At 33.7% G+C, this 14,214-nt stretch overlaps 1 protein-coding gene across 1 annotated transcript in view; it reads left to right on the top strand.

Annotated features, from left to right (window-relative positions):
• Window positions 1-5,275: 5,275 nt before the first annotated feature.
• The window catches only part of LOC109061281 (alpha-adducin-like), a 33,061-nt gene continuing 24,122 nt past the window's right edge, over window positions 5,276-14,214 (top strand). Inside the window, exon 1 of the mRNA XM_042747829.1 lies at window positions 5,276-5,394. The gene's annotated coding sequence lies outside the window, so the exon portion shown is untranslated. The remainder of the gene's footprint in view (window positions 5,395-14,214) is intronic.

Below are 14,214 nucleotides of genomic sequence, written 5' to 3'. Positions count from 1 at the left end.
GTTTGTCGTGTATCTTTTGACACTTCTTGTGATTTGGAGGTAATTTGTCCGTTTTCTGACACGATTGCTGACCTCGGTAACGATTATTAGGCGTAACGTTAGAGTGGACAGTCGCGCGAGGGCCACTGCAACTGCACGCGCACAAATGAAAATAAAAAAAATAAAAGTCTTTTCATTTGTCACTTATAAAGTTGCAAATATTTTGTAATCTGTAAAATGTGGTGATCCTTGTTGCATTTGTTTGATTTTATAAAGAATGTCGACAACGTAGTTTATTTTCAGGTTATTGTCGTTGGTTTTAAAGAGGTGTTTGTTGTCATCTACAATATTATAGTGTTATGATAGCCTAGATTTGATCAATGATAGACTCATGTTGTTGCACAAAGTGAGATTGATGTAAGTTTTACTATATATGTATGTGTAAATCATTTATTTTAATCAAATTGATTTATTTTAATTATCTTTTTAATGCTAAGCAAAAATTATTTATTTTATATGTTTTGCACTGTTTTTCTTTCAACTTTTACACCCTTATTTGCGACCGTTGCTTTATTTCATGCCAGTAAGTTTGTTTTGTGTGTGTGTCATGAATATGCACACTGTCCACTTAGAATATACACCAAATTATCAATCCATTATCGTTAGGCCTGTTGTGTTGTGAGATGTCTGTGTTTTTGCTCTGTGTGTGTGTGTGTGTGTGTGTGTGTCACTGGTGTCATGACAGTCTGTCAGTCAGAGAAAGAGAAAGAGTGTGTGTCCACAGTGTCTGGTCAGTCCTGTCAGAGAAAGAGAAAGATTGAAGCGTCTTGTCTGCTGGTTTTACCATACGGCCATTACGGATCTGTGGCTAATGGGTGTAAAACCCATTTCTGTTTGATTATCCATCTATTTTCCTCAATGGTTATCCTCTGTAGGGTTGCAGGGGGTTTCTAGCAGCTTGTTGCTTTAATAAAACCGTGGCAACATCAATATAATAGAAAAACCCAACCGAAATTAATAACTGTTGATGAATAATCAATTATTTTTCGCAAATAATAGGTCTGTATTATCTTTACAGTTTGTTGCAGCTTTAGCCATGTTAATGCATTTTGGACAATGTTAGAATAATTTAAACGTGGCTCATTAATTGAAATGATCACTTTTATCAACAACCTTTTTCAGTTTCAGAGGTTTTTCAGTAACTGTATGATGGTAAAACCCCTGGATTGAGTGTAATTCTCTCTCTCTCTCTCTCCGTCCCACGCCCACGACCCTCTAGAGGGATCGAAAATGTGTTTTCTTCATTTTCATCTCTCTTCTCTTCCTCTCCTCCCTTTTCTGCTGCTCAGATTTTCATACGTGCAGTGCTTGTGCTGCTTTAAACAGGAAATATTTTGTGTCACTTGAGCAACTGTTTGCAACACAGTCTTGATGTATGTTAGTTTGTTTAGCACAGTATAAAGTGTCTGTAACACAATTCTGTGTTCAGTGCTTGAACCTCCATATAGGCAGCATTTTGAAGTGTCCCGTTTTGGCAAGATTCCGGGTACAAAAGCTATTAAAGAATGTGATTATGGTGCTTTAAAATTCCTTCCATTTTTGCAACATGCAAAGGGCAGAATTGCATGTGCATTTGGAAAAACAATAATTTTTTAAAGCTGACTGAAAAGAAAACTGAACTACATTAGTAATCGTGGAATTTTATTTACACTTCAAAGAATCTTTTTGTTTGCAGGAAGAAGAGAAACGTTTTTTTTTGTTGTTAAAACCATATAAAAAAATTGGATATTTGTATTTTTCCAATAATAATAGTGTTCTGTGAGAAATTTGCTGTTCAAATGAAAATTATTATTAATATTGTTTTTCGAAAACATTCAAACTTTTGGATTTCAGTGTTACTACTTTAGCACTAATTGATCGTATGGCTAGCATATGACACATATATAATCTGTGGACACACTATTAAAATCTTAATATGTTTAAATATGTACACAGTACAGTTATTAGTCATCAAGTTATGAAGCTCAAAAATATTGGTGTTTTGATATTTTTCCAGTCTCATTCTGATTGATTCATTTGGATGAAAGGTGATGCGAAGAACATTCAGTGGATGAGAAAAACAGAAGAGAAGAGGAAAAAACATCAATGTAGAAATATCAATAAAAAGATCCGTTCTTTAAAACATGAAGCGCGTGAATCTCGGCACCCTCATCTTTTGAATATCTCTCACATAAAATTGATTTTCTGCAGGGCCAGTCTGGATGAAGAGAGAACAAAGATTCAGGCTATTCTCGTTTGAGTTCAATCACATCAACCCTCCCCTGGATCATATTCCACCCCAAAATCAAAATGCCATTACATTAAATTTTTTCTTCAGCTTTTTAAAGAAAACAGTTCTCCCCAAAAATGAACATTTGCTGAAGATGGCTCACCCTCTGGGACATTGAAGATTGTAGATGTTTTGTTCTTCATCAGATTGAAGAAATGTAGCATTGCATCGTGTGGATTACTTGGGATTATTGTGATGTTTTTATCAGCTGTCTGGACTCTCCTTCTCTGACGGCACCCATTCACTGCAAAGGATTCATTGGTGAGCAAGTGATGCAATGCTACATTTCTCCAAATCTGATGAAGAAACAAACTCATCTTCAATGTCCAGAGGGTGAGAAAAAAAAAATCCACAAATTTACAGTTTTGGGTGAAACATACTCATTTAACTTTCATCTTTTATGAATAAATGTTTAGTGAAAACCTATTTCTGGGAAAAACATCCACATCAGAGACATATTAATATATTTGAGTTCAAATCTGAAGCTCATCTCAAGCGTTCTTACAGTCCGGTCGATATTTGTCAAGGCTGTTCATATGGTGCACTTTAAGATGTTCTCTGAATCCACAGGCATTTTCTTTTCCTCTCTTCATTGTTGTTTCCTTCTGCGTAGGTTCGGCTTTGCCTCTCAGTGCACTTTCCTTTGTCCTCTTTTCTTTTTGTTCAGCTGTATTTTGTTCTTTCACTGGCATCTCTTTTAGTTTTCTCGTCATCCTACTGGCACAAATATTCACAGAAAACACAAAAATATGAAAATGCATCACTGTTAAAGATAAATCATATTCTGACTGAACAAATATTAGTTTAACAGAGTAATCATATAAAGAGTGCAGGACAAAAGTTTGGAAATCTGAGATTGTTATTCTCCTGGAAAATATACTGGATGTTAAAAAACTAAGAAATTGCATTCAATGATGAAGACATTTTTTCAATTCTTCACTATTATAGGTAAAATAGAATGAATCACAATGTACACAAATTAATGACTTACTGATTATGTGAACTCCTAAAAAAAGTGTAGCATTTGCACTAAAACAACGAATGTAAGATGGCCTTTGAAAACATTTTCAAATCAAAGCTAAAGAGCGATATACAGTATTAAGACATTCTCAAATTAATGTACATCTTTCTACTTTCTCAGAAATCACATTCTGCAATATAAATGTTTAAAATCAGAACTAGCAATCTGAATGCAATCTAAGAAATGCAAAACATTCCATCGACACTCACCAAATCCAGATTTGGAAATATTTTATTTCTTTTTTCAGATTTTTGTTTCATTTAAATCCTTGAAGCAGGCAGCTACTGAAGCGTCAAACCTCCAGTAATCACAGCAAAGAACACCAGAAATCGACCAGGAAATGACCGAGTAAATATGTCTATCAGCTTCTGTGACGCATGAAGCGACTGGAGAATGTGCCCTGAACTGGTTTAGTCTCTTTTCTTTCTTTTAAAATCGATCTTGTCTTTGTTATTTCATTACAATAACTGATGATGCAAATCTCTGACGATGAGATCAGATTACAGTGTTTGGCCACAACAAGAATAAAGATATTTAATACCATATTAGGTCACACAATGAGTCCAACTGCTGATTTAGCTTACACAAATTAACTGGAGAACATCAAAAACAGTTTTCAAATTTTTTGCATTCAGTGTGTTCCAACACAGGAAGATTTACTGCTATACTGCATGTGTGTCTCGTCTCTACTGACTAATCCAGATCTCAAGGACGCTCAGTGGGGGAATTCAATGTCAACAGATCATGATGGCTGGAATCCACAACATAACAAACCCACAAACCTGGACTAAAATGAGCAAAATCAAAAATAAAACAAACAAAACAAAAACTTTCATATGCTAAAAACTAACTACGCAGCATCAGTGAGGTCCCATATGCAAAATTTATTTCGAAAATTTCCAAACCCATAATAACAAGTCCTGAGGCACAAGCCAAACGAAGTCTATAGGTAACAAAATTGTACAAATAATATAATTTAATGCAGTCATCCATGAACTACAATATGTGACCCAGGACCACAAAACCAGTTATAAGGGTCAAATTTTTGAATTTGAAATTTATACATCTTCTGAAAGCTTTCCATTGCCCTGTTATGGTTGTTAGTATACAACAATATCTGGCTGAGATACAACTATTTTGAAAATCTTAAGAGGTACTAGAGGCACACACAAAAAAAAAAAAACATCGAAATACTGAGAAAATGGCCTTTAAAGTTGACCAAATGGAGTTCTTAGCAATGCATATTACTAAATAAAAATTCAGTTTTGATGTATTTACTATGTATATATCTTCATGGAACATGATCTTTACTTAATATCCTAATGATTTTTGGCTTTAAAGAAAAATCGATAATTTTGACCCCATACTATGTATTGTTGGCTATTGCTACAAATATACCCCAGCAACTTAAGACTGCTTTTGTGCTTCAGGGTCACACATAATGTACTCAGAACTTAAATGTAGAATTTACAAGACCACACAAGTGACTAATGACCACAAATGGAATTTAATAGCTTGCTGAATACAATAAAATGTAAAAGTGGCGACCTCATGTGGTGAATTTGAGAACTGTCAAAAGTTGGCATATTTATGTTATTATTTTAATTATTACATAACCATATCTATTGCACTAGAATATACAGAATATGCAGGTTTAAACAATCCGAACTGAAAAGTTTAAGCTTTTAAAAATACTCATATACTGAAAAAAAACATATTCTCTCCACCACCAGTCTCTCAAAACAGAAACAGATTACGCACGCAGAGCTCGCGTTCTTAAGCGCACGTACAGGCCCCGCCCATCACTGCTGTGGGCGCCCTCACATCAAAGGCTCTATTTCGCGAAGTGGGCGGGAGTTCGTGTGACGCGGACCAATCAGAAGCCTCTTACTCCTCAGCGACTCCAGAGCGCCGCGCCCCGAGAGACGCGTACCGACAAGAAACAAACGGTTTTGCAGAAAAGAAAACAGTGAACAAAATCCATCTAACGGAGAAAAACCTCAAGCTCCCCGCTTTACCCCCGAGTCTCTGTCCACTCCAACCGCAGATCTAGACCCACATAAGCGTAAGTTTCTGTTTCTAATGTCCGATATGCTCTGGATTATTCTCCTCAGGGGTTTAGTAGCGCGGCCTGAAACGCTACGCTAGTGCCGTTAGCGTTCGCTTTCTGCAGGACAAACGCGTTTGTCGTGTATCTTTGACACTTCTTGTGATTTGGAGGTAAATTTGTCCGTTTTCTGACACGATTGCTGACCTCGGTAAACGATTATTAGGCGTAACGTTAGAGTGGACAGTCGCGCGAGGGCCACTGCAACTGCACGCGCACAAATGAAAATAAAAAAAATAAAAGTCTTTTCATTTGTCACTTATAAAGTTGCAAATATTTTGTAATCTGTAAAATGTGGTGATCCTTGTTGCATTTGTTTGATTTTATAAAGAATGTCGACAACGTAGTTTATTTTCAGGTTATTGTCGTTTGGTTTTAAAGAGGGTGTTTGTTGTCATCTACAATATTATAGTGTTATGATAGTGCCTAGATTTGATCAATGATAGACTCATGTTGTTGCACAAAGTGAGACTGATGTAAGTGTATGTATGTGTAATGTATGTGTAAATCATATTTATTTTAATCAAATTGATTTATTTTAATTATCTTTTTAATGCTAAGCAAAAATTATTTATTTTATATGTTTTGCACTGTTTTTCTTTCAACTTTTACACCCTTATTTGCGACCGTTTAAAAACCCTTGCTTTATTTCATGCCAGTAAGTTTGTTTTGTGTGTGTGTCATGAATATGCACACTGTCCACTTAGAATAGACACTAAATGGCCATTCATGCTTGGCCGATATATCTGTTTATCACTATTATCGTTAGGCCTGTTGTGTTGTGAGATGTCTGTGTTTTTGCTCTGTGTGTGTGTGTGTGTGTGTGTGTGTGTGTCACTGGTGTCATGACAGTCTGTCAGTCAGAGAAAGAGAAAGATTGAAGCGTCTGTCTGCTGGTTTTACCATACGGCCATTACGGATCTGTGGCTAATGGGTGTAAAACCCATTTCTGTTTGATTATCCATCTATTTTCCTCAATGGTTATCCTCTGTATGGTTTTGGGGGGTTTCTAGCAGCTTGTTGCTTTAATAAAACCGTGGCAACATCAATATAATAGAAAAAGCCAATAATTAATAACTGTTGATAGAATAATCAATTATTTTGGGAAGTAATAGTTCTGTATTATCTTTACAGTTGTTGCAGCTTATGCATGTTAATGCATTTTGGACATGTTAGAATAATTTAAACGTGGCTCATTAATTGAAATGATCACTTTTATCAACCTTTTTCAGTTTCAGAGGTTTTTCAGTAACCGTATGATGGTAAAACCCCTGGATTGAGTGTAATTCTCTCTCTCTCTCTCCGTCCCACGCCCACGACCCTCTAGAGGGATGGAAAATGTGTTTCTCATTTTCATCTCTCTTCCTCTCTCCTCCCTTTCTGCTGCTCAGATTTTCATACGTGCAGTGCTGTGCTGCTTTAAACAGGAAATATTTTGTGTCGCTTGAGCAACTGTTTGCAACACAGTCTTGTGTATGTTGTTTGTTTAGCACAGTATAAATTGTCTGTAACACAATTCTGTTTCAGTGCTTGAACCTCCATATAGGCAGCATTTTGAAGTGTCGTCGGCAAGATCCGGGTACAAAAGCTATTAGAAATGTGATTATGGTGCTTTAAAATTCCTTCATTTTGCCAAATGCAAAGGCAGAATTGCATGTGCATTTGGAAAAAAAAAATTAAGCTTAAATGAAAGAAAAACTGAACTAACATTAGTAATCTTTTATTTACAACTTCAAAAAATCTTTTTGTTTGCAGGGAAAGAAGAAATAAGTGTTTTTTTTTAACATACTTAAAAAAATGGATATTTGTATTTTTCCAATAATAATAGTGTTCTGTGAGAAATTTGCTGTCAAATAAAATTATTATTAATATTTTTTAATACTAATAGTTTAATACTCACTAATATTAATAATAATTATTAATTAATTAATTATTTTTTTGGGCAAAGAAATATCACAGAGAAAGAAGTCCTGTAATGCTTTGTGGCAAACTCAGTAAAATCCGTCCATGGTTGATGAAGAAATAGAAATGTTGATTATAAATATACTTAAAATTAATTCTATACCAAAAATGCATTTTTTATTATTGCATAAATAAAAGTATAATTTATTATCCTGTCGACAGCAATATGCGGAGCGTTTCAAATCAGTGATTTATTTTAGTTTGAAGGGTGCTGACTATAGTTAGTAGACTGCAAGGCAGCTCACTAAGTACTGGAACACAGCCCATATGTTTATTATTGATAATATATGAGCTGCATATTGCGGAAAATAACATAAGGAATGAGATTTTCAGTGTGTTGTATTTCTAAATTGATTTGGGATTTGTCGAATATGCTATTATTGTTTTGTTATTTTAGCAGACCAGAAGTGATATTTTAAATATTTGCCCAGCGTAAGGAGGGTCCGTCTCTCTGCATTTGGTGAATGTGAGTTATGTCGTTTATGTGGAGTATTCTGATCTGCTGGCCCATGGCCACATTTAGACCCGCATTATTCCTGGCACACTGCAGACTGACAGTGACATGACATTCCTCAGATACACACCATTTAAGATGTTACACAGCTGCTGTGTGGTGTGGCCACAGTTTTCATTTGACCAAACTTTAATGTACAGATAGAAATGTTTAAGAGCAAGTTTGAGTAATTTGCAGCTATTTAAATTGTGAAATTTTGATTTGTCAGTCAATTCATTTTGCAGTCATACTGCAATATTAACGTCTTTACAGAAAATTATATGTTTTATATATTTTGTAAACCAAAAAAAAATTCTGATTATTAATTCTGTTTTAAATATTATTGATATAATCCCCTTTCCTGTGGCTTCAGTGGTAGAGCAAAAAAAAAAAAATTCTGGGTTCGATTCCATTTATTAAAAAAATTATATAGCCTGTGCAGTGTACTAGGTCGCTTTGGATAAAAGCGTCTGCTAATTTATAAATGCAAAAATGTCAGTAGTTATTAATTTTTTTAAATTTTAGTTTTAGTTATTTTAAGTTAAACTAAATGAAAATGCGAAATGTTGCCTTGGCTGGTTTTTTAATTAATTAATTTATTTATTTTTAAATAAATTTAATCATCCCAGTTATCAATAATGTTCTAGTTAATAACAATCAATAATTTTTAAAAGTTTATTAAGCATGTAAAATCATAATATTTTATAAAGGTAATTTTTTATATATATTTTTAATTTATTTATAATAGTAGATATTCATTTTAATATACTTATCTGATATTTTGTGTTGATGAATTTCCACCCTGGGGAATAAATAAAGTTGATCTAATTGAATAGCACATTTGCCCCGTCTAGATCCGGTCTAAAGAGTTTGGGCTGGTGAATATAAATTATAATTCTTATTGTAGAGCATGAAGTTTGTATTATATACATTTTTGATTATTTGTTTGTAGACTGGAAGTCTTCACATTTTTAATCTTTGAATTTTAAAACATAAGATCACTCTACAAGCATTTAACTTATGATCACACTCCCATAAACATTCAGCCAGCAACTCAATCCCACACACACACACAAAAAAAAAAAAAAAAAAAAAACACACACACACACACACACACACACACAAGAGTGCTGCTCCACACCCTCCCTCACATCTGTGTGGTGTACAGCTGAGATAATTCACACACTTCTCTTCTGGAAAGTAGGTCAATGAGGAAGCTCCTCATGAGTTGCTGATAAGACTCAAATGCATGCAGTTGAACCCCTGGGCAGTTTACATAAAGATTCAACACTTTTACGAGACACAGAACGTCTACCAGACCCTAGAATTAATCCTTTCAGTGACGTTTGATTAGAACTTTGATGTTGTCTTTTAGCATCATTGATACTATTATAGCTTTATCAATATTTTAGTTTTTATTTTTATATTTTAATTTGAAAGTTTTAGTAACTAGTAATAATTTAACCCCGATTTTCTTTTTCAGTGAAATTCTTCATTTGTGATTATAATGATTTCAGTGAAATTTTGTAAGCTTTTATACTTATTTTATAAATAATGGATGCATTTTTAGTGCTTATCACCAAAACCATACAAGTTTTTATCTTAAAACTGTAGTTGCAGACCTCCATTTGATTTTTAATATCCAAAGAAACTCTTAAGATGTGAATCAGGCAGGCACTAAATCATTGAAATTGATTTAACCTGCCGACTTAAGCATTGCTGCAATTAAGAGATTTTCCTCTGAGATTGTGTAATCTCAAGCTTTCTGTCTTTCTCTCTATATGAACAGTCACACACTTCCTCCAGCTCTGCAGGTGTTCCAGTCTTATGTGCATTTATAAGCCGATCACTGGGTTCGTTTGGCTGCTTTCAGTCACGACAGACTCTCTCTGATTGCCTGCTGTCCGGTTTAACGGCTGCCAGTGAGTTCTGGAACGGGTTTTGGCCCGGACTGATGGGTTCTGGCCTTGATCTGAGCCTGCTGGTGGGCTGAAATGGATTTGACTGCCATTCAGAAACTGTCAAGAAGCCATTATTGATGCAGGAAATTCATGCAGCGGGATCTGGCTGCTTTACAAAGGCTTTACAGTACTTTTGAGTAAACGGCATGCTCAGTTTCTCATTCTCTCAATGGAATTTGTAGGAATTTTAAGGAAAATACACATTTGTTTAAACGTTTAGCTTGTTGTAATTGATATTGTTGAGCATTTGCATGCTTGATAATGAAACTTTCCAGATGTTTCTCTCAGCGAGACGATCTTAAAACGTGGCTAGAGGGAAAACTAAAGATATAGTGACCGTAAAAGCTGAGAGACTCTAAATAGTCTTGAGATAATAAAACCGTAGATGTTGATGAAGTGAATCTTCCGATTGAGCTGCATGCGAGAATTCAGGAGTAAGTGGGCAGGAAGCAGGACACAAGTGACCGTATACTGTTACATAATCCTACAGGTTTCCATGGAAATGTGTTTTGTTTCCATAGCGACTACAGTCATGCCTACACATCTCTGTGCTCTTAAAACGTACGCAGAGATTAATATAACACTACATAAATATCTGAGCCACAAACATAATTTCTGTGTGTCATGATAATCATTTTACTGTTTAATGAGGTCGGCAAAATGCTTTATGAGGTTATTGCTGTCCTAAAGTTAAGATTTATTGCCATAATTTATTTAGGTATGCACCAAAATTTTGTCTGTCTTTTGCCTGAAAATGCCATCTTTGTCCACAGTTTTAGGCATGGCATTTTCATGCAAAACAGACCATTGCTTTAACTTATCCGTTAACTGTAAAAAAAAAAAAAAAAAAAAAAAATGGTATATATGTAAAATGATTGTTGTATTGACAACATTTTTATGAGGTTCAAACTAGTTATTGAAATTTGAGTGCATGCACAAAATGTTAACTATACTTAAAAGTATCACATATTTGCTTTTTTGTAATATCGTTCTATAAAAGTACTGTAAAATAAATGATTATTAGGCTATTAATATTATTTAAATACCATTTTATTATTTAAATACAAATTTTACAGAGAAATATTAAATTAGCATTTCTTATTTAATATTTTTTATTAATATTACTATTATGAATTATTACTACTACTACTAATAATAATAATGATGATAATTATTAATATTATTCTTGTTAGTAAAAAATGCACATTTAAAACTGTGCATGCAAAAAAAAATAAATATTCTCAAAAATATAATGCATAATTGCATTTGCATTTTTCCAAGGCTAATACTCTTTTTATTTCTTGCAGAAACTTTAATTTTTTTATAATAGCATTTTTTTAATGCTCCATTTAGTTATTTTTTTAAACCAATTGTTTAAAAAATGTTTAAACATTATTCATTTTAATCACATTCTAACATTAATAAAGATCAGTATTTACTCCAAAAACTCAATAGAAATGAATTGAATATGATGTTTCCTTATGGTAGTGTCATATGTGTGTGTTTCTAGTATAGAAAGTTAAATTTGACCAGATGATGAAGTACAATAATATTTTTCCAGGGTGAGATCGTGTACGAGCAGCCAAAAATCTGATCTAAATGGACTCTTGTTGTTTTGTCATGGAGTGTAGAAACTGGCAAAATTTAATTAATGTGATTGCAGTTTGACTTGTGCTTCACTGTTTTCAGTTTCCTAGCTGACGGTCTGATTTTATGACTGAAGATCCTCCTTGCATATGACAGTTATTGTGACTGGATTGATTCTGATTGTACTCTGGGTCATTTAGGAATAAAAGCTTTGTTCGGTCCTGAAGGGTCACTGCGTTTGTCTGAATCTAATGCTAAAATCAATCAAAAACACAACGGAAAACCCAATAGCTGCACTAAGTGTTCCAGCTGGCAGGAAAAACTGGACCAAAGTGCTTGGATTTTCATGGGACGTTTGGTGTTGATAGTCACAGCAGGTTATCAGAAGACCAAGATAATGAGATTATTTTGGTTCGAACAGAGACAGGAGGGGTTTCCAATCATTGTCTGTTCTCTGGGAGGGGTATCATTGTATTTCCTGTCTCAACAGGAAGTGACAGGCAGAATGCAAACAGAATTTTTTTTTTCTCTTCTTTATTCTCTGAGGACTTTTATTTGTGCTCAAATCCCAGTGTTTATTCAGAATGATGCATGAAGAGGCTTCTGTGCCTGAACTCGTCCGAGGCCTTTATATGATCGCAGCGGAAACCGAAGCATCTTTCAGTGTCTCAGTTACCAAGGAGATGAAGACAGAAGGGCTGCGCTGTAATTCACGTCCTGAAAGAGAGTGGGAGGAAACTCTGGAGATCACGAGACAGAGAGAGAAAGAGACAGATGCTGTGGTGTCTTGAGCACTAACCTTTGAGTTTGAGTTGAGGTTTGCAGTAAATGCTGTATGTACTGTGAGTTTGGGTCACTGTAATGTGCATTTGAAAAAGCAACATGCGGCAACCATCTTCCCAAAGTTTTTTTTTTTTTTTTTTTTACAGAAATAAAAATTAGATAGTAGTTTAATAGTTAGTTAGTAGTTAAAAAATAAGCCATAAATATTACTGTTGTCATTTTACTGTACCTGTAACTGTACTGTTGTTGTAGTTGTACTGTAAAATAAAATGTATAATTATTTTTGATAAATAAAATGTTGTTACTTTTGTTACTGTGTTACTATTTTAATAATATAAAAAAAGGCATTTAAGAAAAATATAATTATTTTTTATACAGTTGTACTGCATTATTATTATTATATTATATACTTAAACTTAGACTTAGACTTAATATTTGTTTAATAATAATAATACATATAAAATAATAGTTATTATTATTATAAATTAAATTTATGCATTTAGCAGACGCTTTTATCCAAAGCGACTTACAGTGCATTCAGGCTATCAATTTTTACCTATCATGTGTTCCCGGGGAATCGAACCCCCAACCTTGCTTTGTAACGCAATGCTCTACCACTTGAGCTACAGGAGCATTATAAATAATAATAGTGATCATACATATTAAACAAAATAAGAAATGTTTTCTATTGTAATATTTTTTTATAAAAATTGTGTATTTATTGAAAATAATATAAATAATTTATTAGTTATTGTTGTTGATGTTAAAGTTATATTGGCATATAGGGCTAAATCGCCAATAATTTTTTTTATTTATTTTTTGAAAACTAAATTATTCTGCCCTACAAACAAGTGTAGCAAACACCAAATTTATCATTCTTAAATACATTTAAAAACAAAACACAAAATATTTCACCAGATTTTACTACAAACAAACACATAAAACCTGCAGTTTTTATGAAAAAAAAACCTTTATACAAATATATTATATCCATATATATATCTATAAACAAACACATAAAAGATATAGTTATATATTTTTAGAATTTTTTTTTGTGTTTTTATTTACTTATCTTCTTAGAAAAATTCTTTATTTTAGAATTTTTTTTTGTGTTTTTATTTATTATTAATTAGTTATTTTTTCCCCCAAATCTAACAGCCCTACTCACACCCTTTCTTCCTAATTTTAAAGTAGCTCTATTTTTAATAAAGGTTAAAAGCCCAATGTATTTAACTTTTATTAAAGTCTATGATCAGTGCATTCAGTTGTCTTTGTCAGAAAGCATGTTTTCAGTAGTTTTTAATCCACTGCCGATATTGATTCTGTACTGATTAGTCTCACTTATTTAAAGGCTGAAGTGATTTGTTTCTAGAGGAAGAATGAATTTCCTCGTTCTGGTGTTGAGAACTCGTGGTGTGTCTGTAGATTGAGAGCAGAGCAGCTGTCCGGAGCTCCAGGGTTTCATTACTCAATGCTGCAGTTATTTCCTGCTCTGGGTCTGTTCTGGGCTGAAATGAGCAGCCTGTGTGTGTCAACTTCATGCTGTAATACTGTGTTGCACTGGGTTGATTCGTGTTGAAGGTTCTGCTTTGTTTTGAGATAGATGTAAATGTTCTGTAGCAGCGGATCCGTGTTCGTGTGGCTTTGAAACATCTGCTTACAATCAGCAACAAACCACTTAGATGCACAAATGACATTAGACGATCAATAATGCTGAGTCAGACAGACTGACTCCCTTCCTGCTCTCTCTGTGCCCTACAGTGTCATTGATTCTGCTGCTAATATTCTAGAGCATATATACAGTCACTAAAGGCACGCTCACATTTTTGAATGCTTGCGCTCTTTAAAACCATTATTATTATTATTATTATTATTTTTTTTTTTTATGTTTTTTTGTTTTACAGCGAAATATTATAATATCATTTATTATTTAATATTTAAATTTTACATATAAATTTATGCATTTAGCAGACGCTTTTATCCAAAGCGACT

The sequence above is a fragment of the Cyprinus carpio genome, chromosome B21 (genome assembly GCF_018340385.1).
Source record: "Cyprinus carpio isolate SPL01 chromosome B21, ASM1834038v1, whole genome shotgun sequence".
NCBI lineage: Eukaryota > Metazoa > Chordata > Actinopteri > Cypriniformes > Cyprinidae > Cyprinus > Cyprinus carpio.
The sequence above is the reverse complement of the archived record's forward strand: the minus strand, read 5'-3'. Positions and strand labels throughout refer to the sequence as shown.